This window comes from Camarhynchus parvulus, chromosome 2 (genome assembly GCF_901933205.1).
Source record: "Camarhynchus parvulus chromosome 2, STF_HiC, whole genome shotgun sequence".
NCBI classification, from domain to species: Eukaryota; Metazoa; Chordata; class Aves; order Passeriformes; family Thraupidae; genus Camarhynchus; species Camarhynchus parvulus.
This window is the reverse complement of record NC_044572.1, coordinates 147,896,386-147,915,991: the sequence shown is the minus strand read 5'-3', so window position 1 is coordinate 147,915,991 and position 19,606 is coordinate 147,896,386.

The window sequence follows — 19,606 nt, the reverse complement described above, 5'->3', positions numbered from 1 at the left end:
GGCTTGCTTGCCTGGGAGAGGATGGAAAGAGGGCATCTTAAGGGATTGCTGCAGCCAGTGGTGCCGCTGAAGGCAGAGTGTGAGATTAAAGGCGGTATCTGAGCATAAAGATACCGCAACCTGATTTAGGAATAATGAATATAGCAGGGCTGGCTGCTGCAGGGAAAGTCCCCTTTGTAAGTCGGGCTGTTCGGAGCAAAAAAGAGCAATTATGTGGATTCTGCTGCAGCTCGTTGTGGTCGGGTTAATTTGGGAAAAGGATGCTTGCTGGCAGCTAAAGGAGGCAGCCTGGCAGAGGGGTTAAAATGCACAATTACCAGACCAGGCTGCTGTTTTGAAATGGTACAAAATCCCAAGGCAGGGGAACATTGTTTGGTATGATTTATCTTCTGAGATAGTCAGGAGCAGGAAGACCTTAGCTTAGAGGGCTACTCTTAATAAAATTTTTAAAAAGAAATATTTTCAAAGACAGACCCTGTTTTGCAAAGCCCTGACAACACAATGACAGGCACTGCTGATACCAGATGTCCTGCCTGCCATCTCAATGCCAGGCCTTCCCAGAAACACTGCTTGTGAAAGATCCATCACAGGGAAGTTTTTACCACCCCGGTTTTGTGTGTGGGTGTGAAAGCACATCTGTGTTTGGGGAGAAGAGACATGAACTGCTCCTTGTACCCCAAACCTGGCTGTGCAGCCAAGGAATTACTGTAGCTGTGGTGATGAGTGTTAGGCAGGGCTGTGCTTTTAAAGGACAGCCTGGCTGAGTTTAACATGGTGATCCCTCCTGGAGTTTTCAGCAGTCATGGTCTTGGGCATCTCATGGATAAAACTGGTGCCTGTTCCTCAAAAGCTGGTGTCAAATGCCTGGTGCTCCCATGGGACCTCCTGCATGGACACAGCAAGGACACAAGGTCCAAGCTGATTCACAGCTCCAGCTGGGGTGGCATAGTGAAAATGCCATGGAGGGCGACTTGCCAGGGTTGATTTGGACAGGATGGGGATTGGAAAGGCAGGCAAATAGCAGTGAATCTTCCTGGAGAGAAGGTGACCAGGGATCAAAAGGGAGAGATGGCATTGGTATGTGCTGGGACAGGTCTGGGATGTGAAGGGTACAAGGGTTTGTGATGGCAGGGAGTGCTCCCTGTACTAACCCATCACTGTCTGTACTTGTCAGCAATGCACAAAGCCACAATTGAGAGATATTGTGTGTTTGCAAGAAAAGGGGAATTTGCTCCTTCCTCATTTCTCTATTAAACTTTGCATTGCAAACTGTGCCTCAGCTCTCCTTCCAGAGGGAAAAGAGCAGCTGCTGTGAAGGCTTATTTTTTTAAAAGCAGTAGCACAAGGAACCTAAAGCACAACCTTCCTCTGACATAACCTTACTCTGGTCTCATTCTCAGTGGCTGCTTCAGGACTGACCAGAGCCAAACCATTCAGCAGTGTAAGAGCACATCCTCTGCAGAAGCAGCAGCCTACCCTGGAGGGCTACTTCATTTTCATTCATTACATTTACTATTTGTATTATTTTGTTTAATGCTGTTGAAGGAAAAGGACCCTCTCTACTGAGCATTCCTATTAAAACATGCCTGTTAAACCTCACCCCATGAAATCACAAGGGCTGGCTGCTGGTAGTGGCAGTCCTGCTGATGGTTCTAGTCCTAAGGGGTACGGGAACCAAGCACAGACCAATGTTGCTGTTGTCAAAGGCCAGGGGTCTGCTAGTATGAGAGCAAGAACAATGAGGGAGGGAGGTTTTACAGCTCTCTAGCTGGCAGGAGATCTTCAGGATGTTTTTTTCCTTCCCCCTTCATCTAAAGTGAAAAAGGAGATGGAGTGAAGGCTGTCCCTTCGTGCCTTGTTGACAGCTCAGTAGGCAGAGGTTGGGAGGAGGTTCCAGTTAACACCTGGGCATTCCTGTAATTTAGTTCTTCCAGCAACCAATGCTGGTTCATGAGCTGTGTTTTCAGAAACCTCTCCATCCACTTCTGAAGCACAGTCATTGTTTTGCTCGGCAGGGATCAGAATCCTGGCTATCACTTGCTGTTGACATGGGCGTAGCATTTATCCTTCACACCTTCTCACCATGAAAATATAAAGCCCCACCAGCAAACTGATCCAGACTGCCCTGTTCTCCTGGGGTGACATCCACAGGGTGCCTTTCTCTGCCATGGAGCCCTGTGCCAGTGCAAACTGCTCTGAGAACATAGACCCAGACCCAAAACTGCGTGAGAGCAAGGGCCTCCAACACCCCAGAGCAAGGGGAATTGTATCACACGCACAGCAAACACTTTGCCAGCGGCTGCACCATATACTGAAGCAACCACACAGCCTGCAGCCCTGATACAAAATCACTGACCTGAACAGCAGCCAGATCATTTTTCTTATGAGGATGCACCATTCTTGAGCAATTTTTCCAGCACATCCCACGCAAACAGGTTTTCTGTGAACACTGCACGGCAGCATTTACCATCTCATGCCAGCTCTTGTTTTTCCCTAATGGCAGGGGTTGGGAGGGCTCTCACGTAGCACTGGTGTGTCTGTGCTGGTGGGCACGGTGTCTGAGGGGTATCCTCATGGAAAATTGAGCACTAAATCATTTCATGTCACCAGTTCTGCTGAGGACAGAATTACAGGATGGTTTGGGTTGGAAGGGATCTTAAAGATTATCTATTTCCAAATTTAAGTTAGACAAGGTCACACCTTTCTGCAGAAATCTGAGATCCTGGACCTTGCATATACATACTAGTCTAATAACAGATCCTTCATCTTCTTATCACTGCCACAGCTTTCCCAGGAAGGGCACACTGACTCTTCCCAGCTGGCATGCGGGGGGTTGCAGAAGCAGTGTTGATACTTCAACGCTGACACTAACTCCTGTTGTTTGGGATGTTATGCTAAATTAGCTGAATTCTTGATGGTAAAAAGGAAATGTAGAGGGAAATGGATAGTGTCTGTAGAGTGGCATTTATGGCCCAGTGTATTTTGAGCCCACTCTGACCTGAAGTTTAAGCTACTGTGGAAGCAAGGAGATTTTAAGGCATTTTTTTGGCCCAATTTATCAACTTCCATTGCACAACAGCACCTCAAGGCAGCCAGGGTGTATCACCAGATACATTAACTGGGCTTCTCAGTGGTTAGTGATGGCCATGCGCTATTTGTTCATAACTAAGAGAAAGAAATGGCCAAAATCCCTCTCTTCCCACATGGCGGAGATGGAAGGATGTTTCTACAGGAGCAGATCTGCTCCTTGGCAGCCACTACTTTTTGATCCAAGCTTGCAATCTCCTCATGTCCCTCATTCCTGTATGAAGGAGGGTGGAGGAAGCAAAAGCAGCCATGCTTCTCCTACTTGTCTGGCCCTGGTACCCAATACACTGATCTGATGGGAAGAGCAGGGCCAACAAGGTATTTATTCAAGATGATCTAATTAACATTTCCCATGTTGTCTCATTTGGTAAGAGACTGATACTCTATTTCTCCCTTGATCACCCTGAAAAGTCCAATAATTTTAACCTGCCAAAAAAGGATTGAAGGATATAAATCTGACCCTCAAGCAAACAAAAAAGAGCAGAAATTAAGTCTTTTCCTTTATTTGTAATGCAATGCACTAAAAAATGTTCAGAAGCAGAAAATGCCCAGGGAAAAGCATTTCATCATATAATTTTACAAGGGAGAGAAGAAACAAACCCGAAAGTTAGGGTTTCAATGGAGAGCGTGGATGGAGCCCTGTCCCTGTGCAGTACTGGAGTCAGTCTGATCAACATCCCATGCCTCCTGCACTTGTCCTGTCAGACCTATCTGAGGGTATTTGAGGTAATTCTTACCTAATTGTCAGGCACAGAAGCAACTCCTGTCTGGGATCACGACTGTGCTGTGAGCTGGGAACTTCTGGGTTTGATTCCTGTGTTCACAAACTTCAAGCAAGTACCTGCTGGGAAGGGAGAGAATGAGCTGGGTGGTAAGCCACGTTCTTCTTGCCATTGTCAGAGGATTCAGTGTGCTTTGGAAGAGAGGCAAGAGACTTTAGGAAAACAATTCTCATATACACAAGTCTACAGAGAAAGCAATGATCAGCACACAAAGAAAAACACAGCTTAACTTTAACAACCTACAAAATTCACAGCAGTGGTGCTGCACAGGGGGGGCTTGGCATGATATGTGAAAAAGTTATGTGTCCTCAAGAGTGAAAAGACATGGACAGCTGCCAGTATATTATGCAGTTCTCATCTGAGCATCCGAATTCCCCCTCAGTGAGCTGCGCTAGGCTGCAGAGCAGTCTGTAATCGGGAAGTTTGGCAGTGATGACAGAGATGTTCCTGGCATCCATTTTGACCAGTCTGTTCTGCAGCCAGGTCTGCAGAGCCTCTCTGGGTACCAAAGAGAACAGAGGCCTCTCCTGCAACTGGGCAAGAGCTGTGGCTCTCCACACATTGGACAGGATCCACTTCAGCCTCCGGCTCAAAGCCCTGGGAGCAACGGAGCTGGGGCCACATTGCCTCTTTGTACCAAGTCTGGGCAGACACATCCAGGTCACTCACTCCAGACAGCATTCATGACCTGTGTCTTTGCTGTTTTTCAGTCACCCAGAGGGGAGCTCAGAGCCTTGGCAGCAGCCCTGTCACAGTCCCCAGAGTCCCTGGGCTGTCCTGCCTGCTGAAGCACGGCTGGAGTGTGTGGCAGCTCAGGAACTTGGGAAGAGGCCACCACGTCCAGCCTGGATGTGATGTGCCTCACCCCATGGTGCCTTTTGGGTTCATTTAGGCACTCAGCTCATTCTTCAATGTCTGAAGGGACATCCAAGAACAGGATTTAGCTGTGGCTCACCCTCCCTTTCTCCTCCTCAATCCTCTAGAAAGAATAAATGCTAAAGAGAATGAAGGTCATCCACGGCCAAGGCAAGTCCATGCTAATCCCTCTCTGGAGTCTTGGCCGAGTCCAGTTTTTAAGTCCTGGGAAGTATCAGGAAATAGATAATAGAACAGGAACTGTCAGATTTTGGTAGCTGTGAAAAGGAGAGACACACATTACCCATGCCACAAAGGGGAGGATTTCCCTCTCCTCCCAGGCTATGGATGCTAAAACTGAATAGACATGGTCTCCAAACTGGGTGAAAAAAGACTGTGCCACTCTTCTTGTGGGGCTCACAGGGAGGGGCCACACTGGGAAAAAGCCAATGGCTTGAGGATGACTTTCATACTTGGTGCCTACCTCTCCTGTGCTTGCCCCCGTGGAATTTTCAGTAGGTACCCTTTCATGCATTTCAGAAGGAAAGAAAACCTGTCTGACAGCCCATTGCTCTAGCAGATCTTCCCTTTCATTTCTGAGCCCAGCTCAAAAAGGACTTTTCTCTGCCTTCCTGGAAAAAGAACTGAAAGTGCATGATCAGCTGAAAAAGCAAGCTCAAGCAGCTGCAAGCAAACCCAACACCTTCTGCAACATCCAAGAGATCAGAAACTTTATTTGCTTTGTTTCTACACAACTGATCAATTGAAACTAATCAATGAAACTGGGGGTTGGCATGTTCCTGCCTCCACCCCGTGGGCTCTGCTTGATCCCAACCGCAGCCCAGAGCTGGCTCCCATGCTGATGCACGCTCAAGCACAGACCCTCCAGTGACATCTGATTCTCCAGGATATCTCATGGGTGTCTAATTATTAGCTAAAGCCCAGCCTGGATAAAACAGAGTTTTTGATATCCCTTTTCTCCCAAATCTCCCTAAATCTTCTCAAAACAGAGTGGGCAACATGATGGTTTACCATGCAGGCAACTGCTCCTGATGCCACTTCATACCTCTCCTTCAAAGCCCATGAATTTAGGCTGCAGTTAAACTTTGCAGAATTTTTCAAGCTCAGCTTCTCCAGCCCTGCAGGTAAATCTCTTGCATATCTCTTCCTTCGTCTGTTACTGAAACACTTCTCATGGGCCCTGATCACACTTCACTCTAACCCATTCACAATACCACCATGGAGATTTTTCTCCTAACCTTTCTCTTTTGTCCTGTTTCTCAGGCTGTATCCCTTCACTGGTTCATCCCTTCCCACAACACCAAATTCAGGTCTTTGCTCTCAGTGCCTTGTGACTTCTCTGTCCATAGCCCTTCCAACCAGCCCACAATGGTGGCCAACCTCCTTTCTGTCGTGTCTTTGGAAGTGCTCCTCAAAACCCTCCAAAAATCAATCTCTGGTAGAAATCCATCTTTGCTCCCAATATCTGCATACTGGTCATGTTGCCACACAACACATTGGCAAATATCACTTTCCTTCTCCATGTTCCCATTTGTCTGAGCCACCCATTTTCCTATGTCTTAATCTTGGAATAGCAAGCGTGAAGATTTGTTGCATAGCACGGCTCAGCCCAGCTGCAGCTTCTTGTCCTATGGCAACAGGAACCAGGAATAATAACAGCAAGGTGGTGACTCATTAAAACCAATAACCTCAATAATTAGACTTACTTAACTTTTCCAATTGTATAAACAGCTGAGAAAAAAAAATAGAATCTTATGCTTTTCCAATATTTTTCCTTCTTCCAGTTTCTCACACAGAAATTGTCAGTATTGGGCACTTGTCACAGTCAAATTTCCTCTCTCTCCACACAACAGTAAATTCATGGAGTGAACTGAAATGTTTGCTTTGTCCATATTCTGTGAGTGCTGAAGATTCTCCAGCATCTCTTTGCTCTGAGCAAGGAGGAGAACAGCTGCAGCTCTGCCTTGGTGCCAACATTGTTCCAGCTGCTGTTGCTATAGGAAAAAGGCAGAACTGTCCAACTTTCGAGTTCCTGAAAAAATCTGTTTAAGTCAGCAGGGATAGAATCTGGATGCAAATTTCTCTCCAAATCTGATGATCAGTGAGTGCCATCTACCACTTCATTCAGCTGCTGCTAGTTGAAGCTGTATCCTGGTACAGCCTCTTTGCTTCCCCTGTTACCTGCGCCTCCTAACACTTCCCTGCCCATTGCCTCTTATCAGAGGCAGAGAAAGAGACTTGGACCAAGGCAAAAGTTGCCCATGGGATTAACTGTGGGACAAAGAACCATCACAAGTAGGACAGAACTCAGAGATCACTGGAGGGAAAGGTAGCCTGGGGCCAAACACTGGGACAAGCTAGCTGGTGAGATAGGAGCAATCAGGCTGGCAGGGGGTGGGAGAGAGGAGGCAAGGAACCAGGGAGAAAGACCTGAGAGGACTGAGATGAAAATGCAGTGAAAAGACCAAACTGCTAAGAGAGGTGGGTGTCATACCTGAGCAGAGCCTTACACCCCACTCTTCTTTCTCAGTCCTTGTCCCTGCATTTTGGGCACACCAGGACCTTGTGTTGAACTTTGTCCTTCTTTAATTTCAAAGGATCTCAGTCCCCTGTAGCTGATGTGGCTGCAGAACCAGCACTGCCCTGGAAATGGCTGCTCTGACCCCAGCAGGGCAACTCCCCTGCTGCCAGCATTGAGGGAACCTTAGCATGGATCAGACCTAAGGAACCTGACTGCCAAACCTGCCCTACAGACCTCACCCCCTCCCAAAAGAAGCGCACCAGTGAGTACAATAATACAGAGTTAAAAATGGAAAGTGCTTTTGGAGAGAGATCAGCTGCTTTGTGAGGCAGCTGTATGTTCTGGAGCTCCTTTTGATGTAAATGTGTGAAATTACACATTTATTGCAGGATTCAAATGTAGCCATGGCAACATGATTACCAAACAGTTTCATATGGAAGTGTAAATCCATACAGGTTTCTGGTTGGTGAGATTAAACTGCCCAGAGACAGAACTCAATGTATTCCAAGCCCAGACCCTCCATGCCCAAAAGGATTCATCTCTGGCTTCTGTGCCTGGGAAAAATTCCATTTTTTTTGCAAGCAAATTGGCTCCACTCAAGTGGGCCAACCAAACAGATGGAGAAGAGCACTAAACAGGCCAGTACCCTCAAGCATAGAGAACTCACTGCTGCACAGGGTGACCCTGTTCTGAAGGCTGGTTTGGACAAACTCCTCTGCTCAGCCTTGCAAGGGGCAGGGACAGTTCAGGCAGGAGCTCTGTCTGCAGAGCAGGTTTCAGTTACACCTCGAGCATCATCAGGCTAAATTCATAGAGTCCCTGGGCATGAAATCAGGCTGGGCAGCCAAAGACACCCCCTCACCCACAGTGTCCTCATGTGACAGCGATCTGGTGACATGGTGACATCTGAAGAGGGGACAGCAAAGCTGGCATGTGTACTGGCTGCAAGTAGGAAAGGGCTGTGCCCTTATAGTCTCAAAACTGTGACCTTGATGGTCATTCTTTGGAAACAGGGCCCATCCATTAATTTTCCACAGCTGTCAGTTCCAGGCTGAGCCACAGTGTCACAGCCAAGGAGTCAGGCACAGTCTCCTCCCCTGGATATGCAGCAGGCTCTGACATCTCATGTAACAAACAGTGTCTGCACATAGACTGGGCTCAGCTCAGGGACCTTGTGTGTCTGGAGTAATAAGTGATGAGTATCATCAGGTGGACTGTGAAACAACAGGGGAAAGAAAAAGAGAAAGAAGAAAGAAAAAGAAAAAGAAAAAGAAAAAGAAAAAGAAAAAGAAAAAGAAAAAGAAAAAGAAAAAGAAAAAGAAAAAGAAAAAGAAAAAGAAAAAGAAAAAGAAAAAGAAAAAGAAAAAGAAAAGAAAAAGAGGAACATGCACTCCAGTACGGAAACAGACTGGTGGGAAGGAAATAGAGGTTTTAAATAGGCACTAAAAGATTGGCAGAATTTGGCTGTAAATGAAAACAGAGTAGTGGAAGGGCAGAACTTTGTCCTTGTTTTGCTTTTTTTTTTTCCAGAGCCTTGATGAGGCTCTTTCACTGAGAAACACAAAAGTAGGGCACAGTCCTGCAGCAGGCACCCGGGGTATCCACAGTCCTTGGTTTGGGGATCTGCAGCAGGACCCCTAGCATCCATCTGGAACCAGTGAAAAAGCAGGTTATCTCCCCAACGACGTGGTGAGCAGCTTCTTGGGACACCTGAAGCATCTGATGGCAATGTCCCAGAGCCATCACCTAGGAATTCACAGGATGGCTTCTCAGTAGGATGTTCCTATAGTTAATTAACCTCTGGTCCTGATTTTCAGCAGGAACATCTCTTGTTTTCATCTCCAGCAAATGGCTCTAATAGATTTGACAGCCTGCTTTTAACTGGCACCCTCTTCTGCTGCAGGTATTTCTGGGCAAAATCCCTTCTCACCTTCCCTACTGCAGTGTAAACATCCTGGAGCTCCACCACACTCCTGTTTCCAAACCTGTGAAGTCCCAAATGGTCCATCAACCATCCTCCTCAGTTTCTTTCTCTGCATTGTGAGACTTCCTAGCAGACCCTCTTTACCTTTTCTTGAGGACTTTTTTAATAGTGCTGTTTCACAGAGGATTTTTGGGTCGGGAAAAAATATATGCTCTTGGCACTAAACATAGACCCTTCTCAGTAAACATGAGGCCCTTGATTTTAAAAGTGACAAACCTTGCTTCTTAATTTAAAAAAGATTAATTTTCCCACGACTATTTAGAAAATAAAGAGAAACTATTGCTCTGCTAATTGCTATTACCAAATGATTTTCACATCATCTCCCACCTGTGGCCACACAAATATAATTGTAAAAATGGTCTTGGAATTCCAGGCTGCAGCAGATCAAGTTTCTGGCTAACCAAGAATTATCACTAAAAAATAAAGGCACCCCAGCCCTGTCATTAATGCTGCTTGAGTAGCATGACTTGGGAGTGCTGCTGGGCTGTGCTGCCACGGCATCTGCTCCCCAAATCTGGCCTCTGCTCCTTGAGAGAATGAACCAAACCTCCCTAACAGGGGAGGTGAAGCTGTTACCCACATCTCCTAATTCCCCTCACTGCAATCCTTTCATGTCTATGTTATATTAGCATTCTAGAGAGCACTAATGGGTGTGAAGTGGCTTAAAGCCATTTTCTTTATTGCTGGATTAGTGCTGGAAGGGTATGAAACTGCCGGCGCTCGGCTCGAGCATATCGAGAGCTTTCTGCTCCAAGCAGACACGAGTGCTCAGAGCCCCAGCCCAGCCTCGCACAGCCCAGCTCGCTGCTTTTATGAATGGAGTTAAAAACAACATACGCCGTGAAGCTGTTGCTTAGAAGCTTTTTTTTTTTCTGATGTCTTGACTGCTCCGGCCAATACAAGCCTCAGTGCTCCAGAGCAGTGCACAGCCATGAAAACAAGGAAGTGGACAGAAAAAGCAAAGCACAGGTTCCCTATCTGTTCCCTGCCTGCCTTTAGTTGAGCAATTATACAACTCCAGATCTGTGATTATTCCTGGCAAGGTTTGTTCATCTCATGGGAGACTTTTGGAACAACACAGTGCTTTTGTAGGGAGTGTCAACCACCAGGCGAACGTGTCTTCCAGATCAGATTTTTTTTTTTTTAATATGTAAGTAATTGTTTCTTTACAGATTGGTCTTTGCCTTTTAATGACTCACATTTCTACCTTGTCAGCTTTCAGCACGGGCCCTGCCTTCCCTCCCAGTGCTACAATCCTCCCAGATCTCACCCACAGTGCCGGGTCACACCAGGTGAAATCCTGAAGGATCAGAATCCATTTTGTCGGCACCCTGTCCAGATGTTCTGCTTACAGGGGCTGCTTTTTGGGGGGCTGCAGAAACTATGAGCACAGCAGTCAGAAGGCATAAAACCGAGGTACAAACCTGCCTCTAAAACACTGAAATAGGGGTTGGTTTATTTTTTGGACAGACCCAGATGCATTTTCACGGCAATGGTGACAGATTCTCATCCCCAGCACTGCTGCTGCACCAAGAGTCTCATTCCCACTCTGTCCTCCTGAGGTGCAAACATGCTCTTGAAAATAAAGAGGGAGAATGCTTAAACACCCCTAAAACCAATTCATTAGGTTTAAGCTCAGTGCAATACAACTGTGTCTTTTTAAGAGGGTTGGTTGGGGTTTTTTTCTGAAGCTTTTCCCCCTTCACTGCTCTCTGAAAATGTATTCAACGTGAGGCACGGAGCAATTATGGAAAATTTCAGGCTGGATGGTTAAAGCATGGCCAGCTTGTAAAGTAATTGGAAACGCAGAAAGAAAATGTTTGGCAACAGGGGATAAAAGGTGCTGTGTAAGTGGAGGATTTTTTCTTATTGCAAACTGTCCTCTCTGATATGTTAATTGTGTTTGGCCTGATCCCTTGACAGTCCATTAATTTTTTGTCCAATTGCAGGCTGCTGAGGGCAGATAAATTTCAGGCTATTATGGGAACACCCTAGAAGTTTGTATAGAAAGGAAACTCTCTGTTTCCTGTATCATCCTTCTGGGGATCTTGAAAGAGTTCACAAAAGCCACTTAAGCAAACTTTCTTTGCTGGATAACGGAAGGAAAGGAAGCTGTGAACAACCAAACAACACTCAATTCCATGAGACAAGAGATACTCATAGGTCATTTCAGAGAAAGTAAAGTCTCTGAATGAAATGCACACACACACGCAGAAGATATTTTGTACTCTGAAAATAATGGGTATTTCTGCACCTCTGCACTCTGACTAAAAACAATGTAAATCCTGCAAACCACCAGTGAGACAGGTGGTGGAACATCCATCCCTGCAAGCATGAAATGTGTGCAGGGTTTTTGTGGTTCAAATAATACATCTCAGGATGAGCTGGAGATGGTCATGGATCAGCTGAACAGCTTTTCTTGTTTCTTTCTTTCTTTCTTTCTTTCTTTCTTTCTTTCTTTCTTTCTTTCTTTCTTTCTTTCTTTCTTTCTTTCTTTCTTTCTTTCTTTCTTTCTTTCTTTCTTTCTTTCTTTCTTTCTTTCTTTCTTTCCTTTCTTTTTCTTCTTTCCTTCTTTCTTCCTTTCCTTCTTTCTTCCTTTCTTTCTTCCTTCTTCCTTTCTCCCTTTCTTTAACAGTGGAGCTGCCACAGTTCCACTACAACCAGCTCTGTGGTTTTTGTCACCCACAGACAAAAAGCAAAGGTGTGAACAGCTCTAAGTTTCCCCAGAGTTGGCTTCAAGTGCAAAATTCTGACAGAGCTCAGGGAGCTGGGGCAAAACTCAGCATTCAAGCATTCAAAACTCAGTCTTCAAGCCCTGGAAATATTGGGGGGTTCCAATTTACAGGCTTGTCCCTGTCTCTGAATTTTACACCAGTAATATGAGGTGAGGTTGGTCCAATAGTGTGTCCCTTTTCCTGAGAAGTTTTAAATATCTTGGCTTCAGCTGCATTTCAGAGGGAGATCAAAACCACAGAGAGGATGAAATGGTGCAAGTTTGTTAAAATAAGCTCTTAGAGGAGGAGATTTGTAGCTCATCTGAAATATGGGGGTTGTGGTATTTGATGTGAGTAAATCCATGTGGTAGAGAGACCTTGTATCTATTCAAACCACAGGAAACAGGTTCAAGTTTGCAGTCAACAACAAGGCCTGGTCCTTTAAGAAGAAATAGTTTGGGAGAATACTTGGTTAGCAGGAAACTACCTGGGCACTGACTGAAAAATTTTTAAAGGCACTTAGGAAAATATCAATTGTGAAAACATTTTTTTAGCAGATTCTGCAACATATGCCTATGGACTGACCAAAACCACTAATTGGGGGTGAAGGAGAAAGAGCAAGAAAAAGATATTAAATATTTGCCAGGTGGAAAAACGACAGAAATACAGCTGATTACGTGACAGGAAAAATCTAAAATCCTCAAAAACATTTCTCCTGGTCTCTTCTCAAAGTTATCCACAGGAACAGTGCTTCTCTGGGGAGCTTGTTAAACCTCCCAAATAACCTCATTGCTAGGAACTTTCAGTTTTACAAACTTCTTTATCTTCAGCTGTAACCTCTTGAGTCTGCTCTCCAGGTTGCAAATGATCTCCATTCAAATCATCTGTTGTCCTTCTGTGCTCTGGCCCAGGTGAAGGCCAACACATCCCTGTGGAGAGCATCCATCTGCCCAGTGTAACTGCATCACCAGTCTAAAGAAATGGGCTGGAACCCATTCAAGGAGAAAAGTTCTTTATTCCTATTCTGACAGTAATACAAAACTTTTGGTCCTACCAAAGCAGCCTTGAGTCTTTGAGGTGCTTAAGTTTGGAGCTTAGTTGCCAGGCTCCTGATAACAAAAGAAGCTGCTGAACCAATAGGTTTGTCTAAGGAAGAAGAGCAGCAGGAAAGCACAATTCCATCCTAATCTTGTTGTTCTCTGCTGCTGGCACAGTGTTCATGCACACAGGACACCTTCAGGTCCCCCTTCAGCAGGTTGTGTTCTAGCCCTTGGAAGGTCTGGGAAGTGTTTGAGGGAAAATTATGAAATTGCTTGAGGAGAAACTGGAAAATGAAGCTGTTTTTATAGGAGTCAGAAGTGAGAACTGGAGGCTGATTTGTTCTGTGAAAGGGCCTGACCATGACCTGCCAGCCTTGGCAGGCTCACACAAGGTGTAGGACCATGGCATGAGTCAAAGTGTGTGGTTTCTTCAACAGAAAATGATATTTCTATTTTTTTTTTTAGGGTTTCCTACCAAATCTACTAGATGAACTGATTCATCCCAAGACTAAACTCTTACAATTCCTTAGGCAGAGTTCTAGGGTTCCACAGTGTATTGCCATGTATTTATTCCCACAAAAATGTCTGCAAATTGCATTACCTATCCCACATTCCAAAAGGCTTCTATCCAGTGCAGTCATTTAAGGAGATCCCTGTATTTGTGGGGTTCTTCATAAGGGCCCCCACAGAGTTCAAGCAGTGGCTGGACAATGTCATAAGGTTTCGTTTCAGGTTCTGCAAGGAGGAGGGAGCTGGAGTAAATGACTCTTGTGGGTCCTTTCCAAATTGAGATATCCTATAATTCTATAGAGCACGAGGAGATGAAAAGGAAAGGAAAAGTTACTCCTTTTGGGAGTAAGTGGTTTTAAAATCATTTAGGTTGAAAAGCAAAACTAGAGCCCAAGAACAGTGGTGTGAAGTATCCACATTGTACTTCAGGTAGAGAGACTTTCACAAGCCCAACACTCCATGAAAATCAATGACTGGGGTGACATTCAGGTCTAGGAAAAGGGGAAAATCACTAAACACAAGTAACTCAAAACAATTGTTTTGAGTTAATTCCAAAAACTGTGAATGTTTCAGTTTACACTCAGCTTTTTCGAGCAGAGGGTTGAATGATTAAAAGAATCCTAAAAAAATCCCAGTATTTTGTAGGGGATTTCCACTCCAATCAACTTTGAGATTTCATTTTTTTCCTGAAAGTTTAAAATTACTTTCATAACAAACACTTTAGGGTCTGCAGCTGCTTGGTTCTCCAGTTGTGTTTGGAAATTCAAGCAATTAGAATAAAAAGTATTCACCCAATTTGGTTTCTCAGTCACAAGTAAAACAGCCTGCTTGGGGTTATTCTTGAAACCTGGATTGCTTAAGTAATTTAAATAGATTTCTATTTCAGAAACAACACAAGAGCCAACAATTTCACAACTAAAAGCTCGAGGGCTACAAAACTTGGCTTCACCTAAGACTCTTAACATTGTTTTTCATTATCTTAATCACTAGGTTCTTTACATACTAATTTTCCATCCTGTTGCCAACCAGTGCCAATCCAACTCGCTTTTCCATCACCCAGGTGAGTGTTACTCATGTTTTCATGGAAATGTGAAAACAATTCTGAATACAGTTAGCACAACAGTGTCCATTTCTGTGACTGCTCACTGGCTTCTGCCAACACTGAGTCATATCTGCAGAAGTCACTAACACAGGTGTAGTTTCTGAGTTCTTTCCTAGGATTTTCCAAAAATATGGAGAATGCTGATGGTTGTCCAGATGCAGTTTTGATGACACAGGGCTAAACAATTTGTTTATGCTGGGACGCAAAAAATATTGCAAACACCAATTAGGTACGTGACTGATTAAGCAAGGGGAGAGATGAGATAAATCATAGCACGTGGTTCTAACAGGCCTTAGCAGAGCAGAGAATAAAGTGAATCCTCCAAGAAGGCTACAGAGGATTCAGGTCCCACCTGGTGATCAAAACAGTGTGCCCAGTAACACCTGCACAGTTTGAATCCAGCTGGAACCACAAGGCTGCAAAACAAGCAGGCAGCGTGAACAGGGATAAATGCTCAGTTAACTAGAGGTCATCACTCAGTGTCTAGAGCTACAAAGTAAGCATTTGTGTGGTGATCAGGTAAGAAATGGTATTTTCTTCTCTCTGGGTTAGCTCAACTGACTATCATCTATTAATTAATCCATGAAACATTGTGTTATAATGAGAAAGCATTAAGTAACCAAGAACTATAGAATGATTTGTGTTGGAAGGGACCTTGAAGCCCATCTCATTCCAATCCCCCTGCCATGGGCAGGGACACCTTCCACTATCCCAGGTTGCTCCAATCCCCATCCAGCCTGGTCTTGAACATTTCCAGGGATGGGGCATCCACAGCTTCTCTGGGTAATTCATGCCAGAGCTTCACTACCCTCTGAGTAAAGAATTTCTTCTTAACATCTAATCTTAACTCTCCCCTCTTTTAGTTTAAAACTGGTCCCCCTTGTTTTATCACTTTCTGGCTGTATATAAAGTCTCTCTCCAGCTTTTTTTACAAGCTTCCATTAAGTGATGAAAGGCCACAAGATCTCTGAGGTGAAACTTCAGAAAATTTGGCTTTGAGGCAGCAAGAGTGTGTGCAAGCAGAAGAGTAACTGGTCTTTTTTTAGACATTCACCAGTGTAAACTGAAAATATTACCAGTCAGCTTTCACCAGGGTAAAGCTAATGTGAATTAAGTCACTTGAAAATCATCTCACACTTAAACAGTCTCCTGTACTTGAGGCTTTGGTTCAGGATTTTGGTTCTCTGCACACACAATATGATGAAAATATATCTGTTTTTCAATAAAAATAGAGCAACCAAAATACAAATATCCCTGTGCAGCAATGGAAACCTCATAAACATCACAGTCATGGTTTCGAAAGAGGCAGCTCAGAAGGAAAACTGACTAACCTCAGCTCATTGCCCAAGTGCAGAGAAACAGAAAAGTTTCAGAAAAGTAAACAGAATTAAAGAAAAATTAAAAATAGAGGTTCTGATGTCTCCAAGACAAGGGAAGCAGTGACTGAACTGAACAAGCCCTGCAGTTCTTAAGTGCTGTCTGGCAGCATCTTAACTGCTCTTGGCACTTAAGGACTGAAAGCCACAGTTCTTGAAGGACTGTCACGTCACCCCTTGACACCTATAAACTACTCTGAAGCTTAATTCCTCACAGTTTTATTGTGAAGATAATTATAGACCACATAAACTCAAGAGGCAGGATAATTTCTGCAGCCATTAATATCGGGTTTCAGCTGTGCAAACCAGGAAAATAATGACAGGGAACTCTCATTCTTCAAGGCATGAACTCATGATGAGACCTCACAAGTGGCAGAAGCAGCAAACCCAATCTTACAGCCTGTATGAGTACCTTGTAACATAACTGCTATCATAAGCTGTTTATTTTCCATATGAGGGTGATGTGAGAGAAGTTATAGCTACTGCTTTTAGAGTTATACAATCATTTCAGTTGGAAAAGATCTTTAGGAACATAAAATCCAACCATTAACCCAGCACTGCCAAGTCCACCACTGAACAATCTCCCCAAGAGTGATAGAAATCACCTCTATCATCTCTCTTGTAGACAGTGATAAGGTCACTTCTCAGCCTCCTTTCCTCCAGGCTGAACACCCCTATACCCTCAGCCACTCATCCAGAAGGGTCATCCAGACCCTTCCCTAGCTCCACTGTGTTTCTTCGGACACACTCCAGGAGCTCAATGTCATTGCTGTTAGGGGTCCAAAACTGAACAAAGGATCTGAGGTATGACCTCACCAATGCCCAGCACAGGGGGATTCCAGGTTTCAGTGCAGGACGAGGGCAAAGGGAACCTACACCTCCACCACCCTGTTTGCTCAGGACTGTTGACATTGCTCTGGGGTGGCATGAACCAACTGGCTGCAGATGGGTGGACTTTGGGCTGGTGACAGGGCAAAGGGCTGAGTCACACTCTACACCTTGAGTTCTGTTGGAAGCCCTTTGGCTCTCAGAATTAGAAGTCAATTTTGGCTAACATGGGCAACCTGAATGGACCTGAAAATCTGCTTATCAGGGTGCCAGTCACAAATTCACACAATATCCTGCTTTTCTTCATGAAACCTTCTTGAGACTTGTCTGTGTCCAGATAAAATATCTTTGGTTGACTAGCCACAAGTTCACATCTGAACCAGAAGCATCCCAATGCTTTTAGGGAAAAAAATAGGCATCAAGGGACATGGGCCATTTTGTACAGCCATTAAAGTTCCATTGTAATGACAGCATGTGTTGGGGGAGGGTGGGAAGAAGGATAAACAGCAGTTTCAAGTCCAGAGTCTGGGTCTCCCATCAGATATATCACCCTGGGGCTGAGTTACAGGCCAAATATGTAAAAGTTGAGACTCATTTTTCATGTCCTGTTTATAAATCTCCTGGCTGGGAGACCTCACCTGGGTTTCTGGGTGCTCAGATTTGCTTCAAGCACAGCCTCAGGCTTCCCAAACCCACGGCCACTCCCAATCAGGAGACACCTCAGAGAGCTGGCTGTGTCAAATAACATTAAGGCTGAAAGCAAGTCAAAACAATCCCAAGGGCTTCTGTCCATCCAGAGGGAGAATTACCTTCTTTTTTTTTTTTTTTTTTAATCGCAGCTTTGAAAGGATTTAGGAGCAGCAGCGTTCTCGGGAGGTTTGTATAATCTAGGAATCCCCTTGTTTCATATAAAGCAATTCACACTAGATCTGAACGCTGGCAAACAGTCAGCTAAATTCATTATCGCATGATAATGCTCAAACATTTCATTAATTCCTAACCAGCTGTCCTCTGCTCCCTTACCCCTTTCATCATGCAAACATTTCTTTAACTGTCTAAGGGAGGGGAGAAGGGAGGATCAGCCGCAGCCTCGTAAAATTCCTTCACCCGCTTGGCCTGCGGCAAGTTATTTCTTTTGACACGCGTGTAAAATAATATTGGGGGTGGTGTTTGTTTGGCTTGGCTGTATGGTGAGTTTTCATAACAATTTGGTAAGCCAAGTACCTGTGAAATGGAGAACAGAGAACTCATGGCAGCTTGTTGATGAGCCCGCCGTCTGGTTGATTAACATCTCATTAAATAGGGAAGACCCCTTGCTCCAGCATCTATGCCAAGACACAAGGCAAGGTGTTTGGAGCAGGATGCTGCTCTCCCGTGGTTTGAGGTCCTGTAGGTTATTTCTCTTTTAAAGTCCTCGGGTACTCCATGCCAAACAAACCAGGGGAAGTGAGGGTAAGCAAGGGATCAGTACCTTGGGGACTTCTCCAGCTACATGACTCACTGAAGTGGATACATGCACGCCAAGAGCCTGAGAGAGATTTTAAGGTGACTTCTGGATGATTTCTTTAAAATAAGCTCTCCCTGAAGTGCCTCAAATCCCTCCACGTTGCCTAGGGACTCTCCAAAGAACAGGATTCGCCACCCTGCTGAGGAGGGACCTGAGGGGAGGGCTCAGGGGTTGTCTCCAATCCTGCTCTCAGCCTCAGTCCAGGGGCTTTTCTCCCAGTCCCTCTCCCAGGCAAACGTAGCACACGTCTGGACAGCACATCAGGCTCCTGACTGACACTCCTTCCTCCCCTGCCAAGACATGAGAGTGCGTTTATTTATTATGGGTTAAATATTTGGAGTTGAGTAAGAACCTCTGAGGGAAAAGGTGGGTCTGTTTCCTTGGATTTTTTTCTACCCCTTCACTCAGTATGAAAAGTCACATTTTTTTAAACTAAAATGTTTGGTTTATGGAAAAATTCCCCTTTCTGACTTTAGGCTCAGCTAAAAGCTGAGAATTAACAACTCCTGAGTGAAAATAACACAAGGCAATACAGAGGAGAAATATCTGGACACGTCTGGACATGTCTGGACATTGCCTGAACGGGTCTAAAATGTCAGGCTGAGGTAAGGATCACACTTCACCGTAACAGCAGGCAACAAAAGGATCGAAAAATAAGTACTTTTAAATTTTTTTCAGTTATTTTAAAATGAGGTGTCAAAATTTGAGGTAGCTGAAGTTGCCACAAATCCATGGGTAACAAGAAGCACATCTTAGAAGCTGTAATGGTATAATGAGATCCTTTCTTGGTGTTTTTAGGTGTGTTAGAATCTCAGAATTTCCACTAAAGTAATTCAAGACTTTTTTTTTTTACCACAGAACCATTAGACATTTCTATAAGTATAGGTATATTTTGTTTTTTCTGTGGAAGAACCTTTAATGTTTTATTCATGTGTATTGCAGTTTTGATACAATGGATGTTGTTTTGCTGTCAAGAGTAGGTATTACACTGGTCTGTTATGGGTGTGTATCCTTTATCTTCACCATTTGGCTACTTAAGATAATTATTTGGCCACTTTTTGTGTTTATAAACATCTGTAGTATGTCTTAAAAACCATCACTCTTTGAATGGACTTTGGACATCCTCACCAGAGGATGTTTAATTTAGTGAGTTGTGCATGACTGGTCATGCATGCTTTTCAGCCCTCAGTCTGAATTAGCCTAAAACCAAAAACATATTGATAACGGCATCATAGAACAAAATATTGCTCACTTTTTTGTTTCTTTAGGATTTGTAATA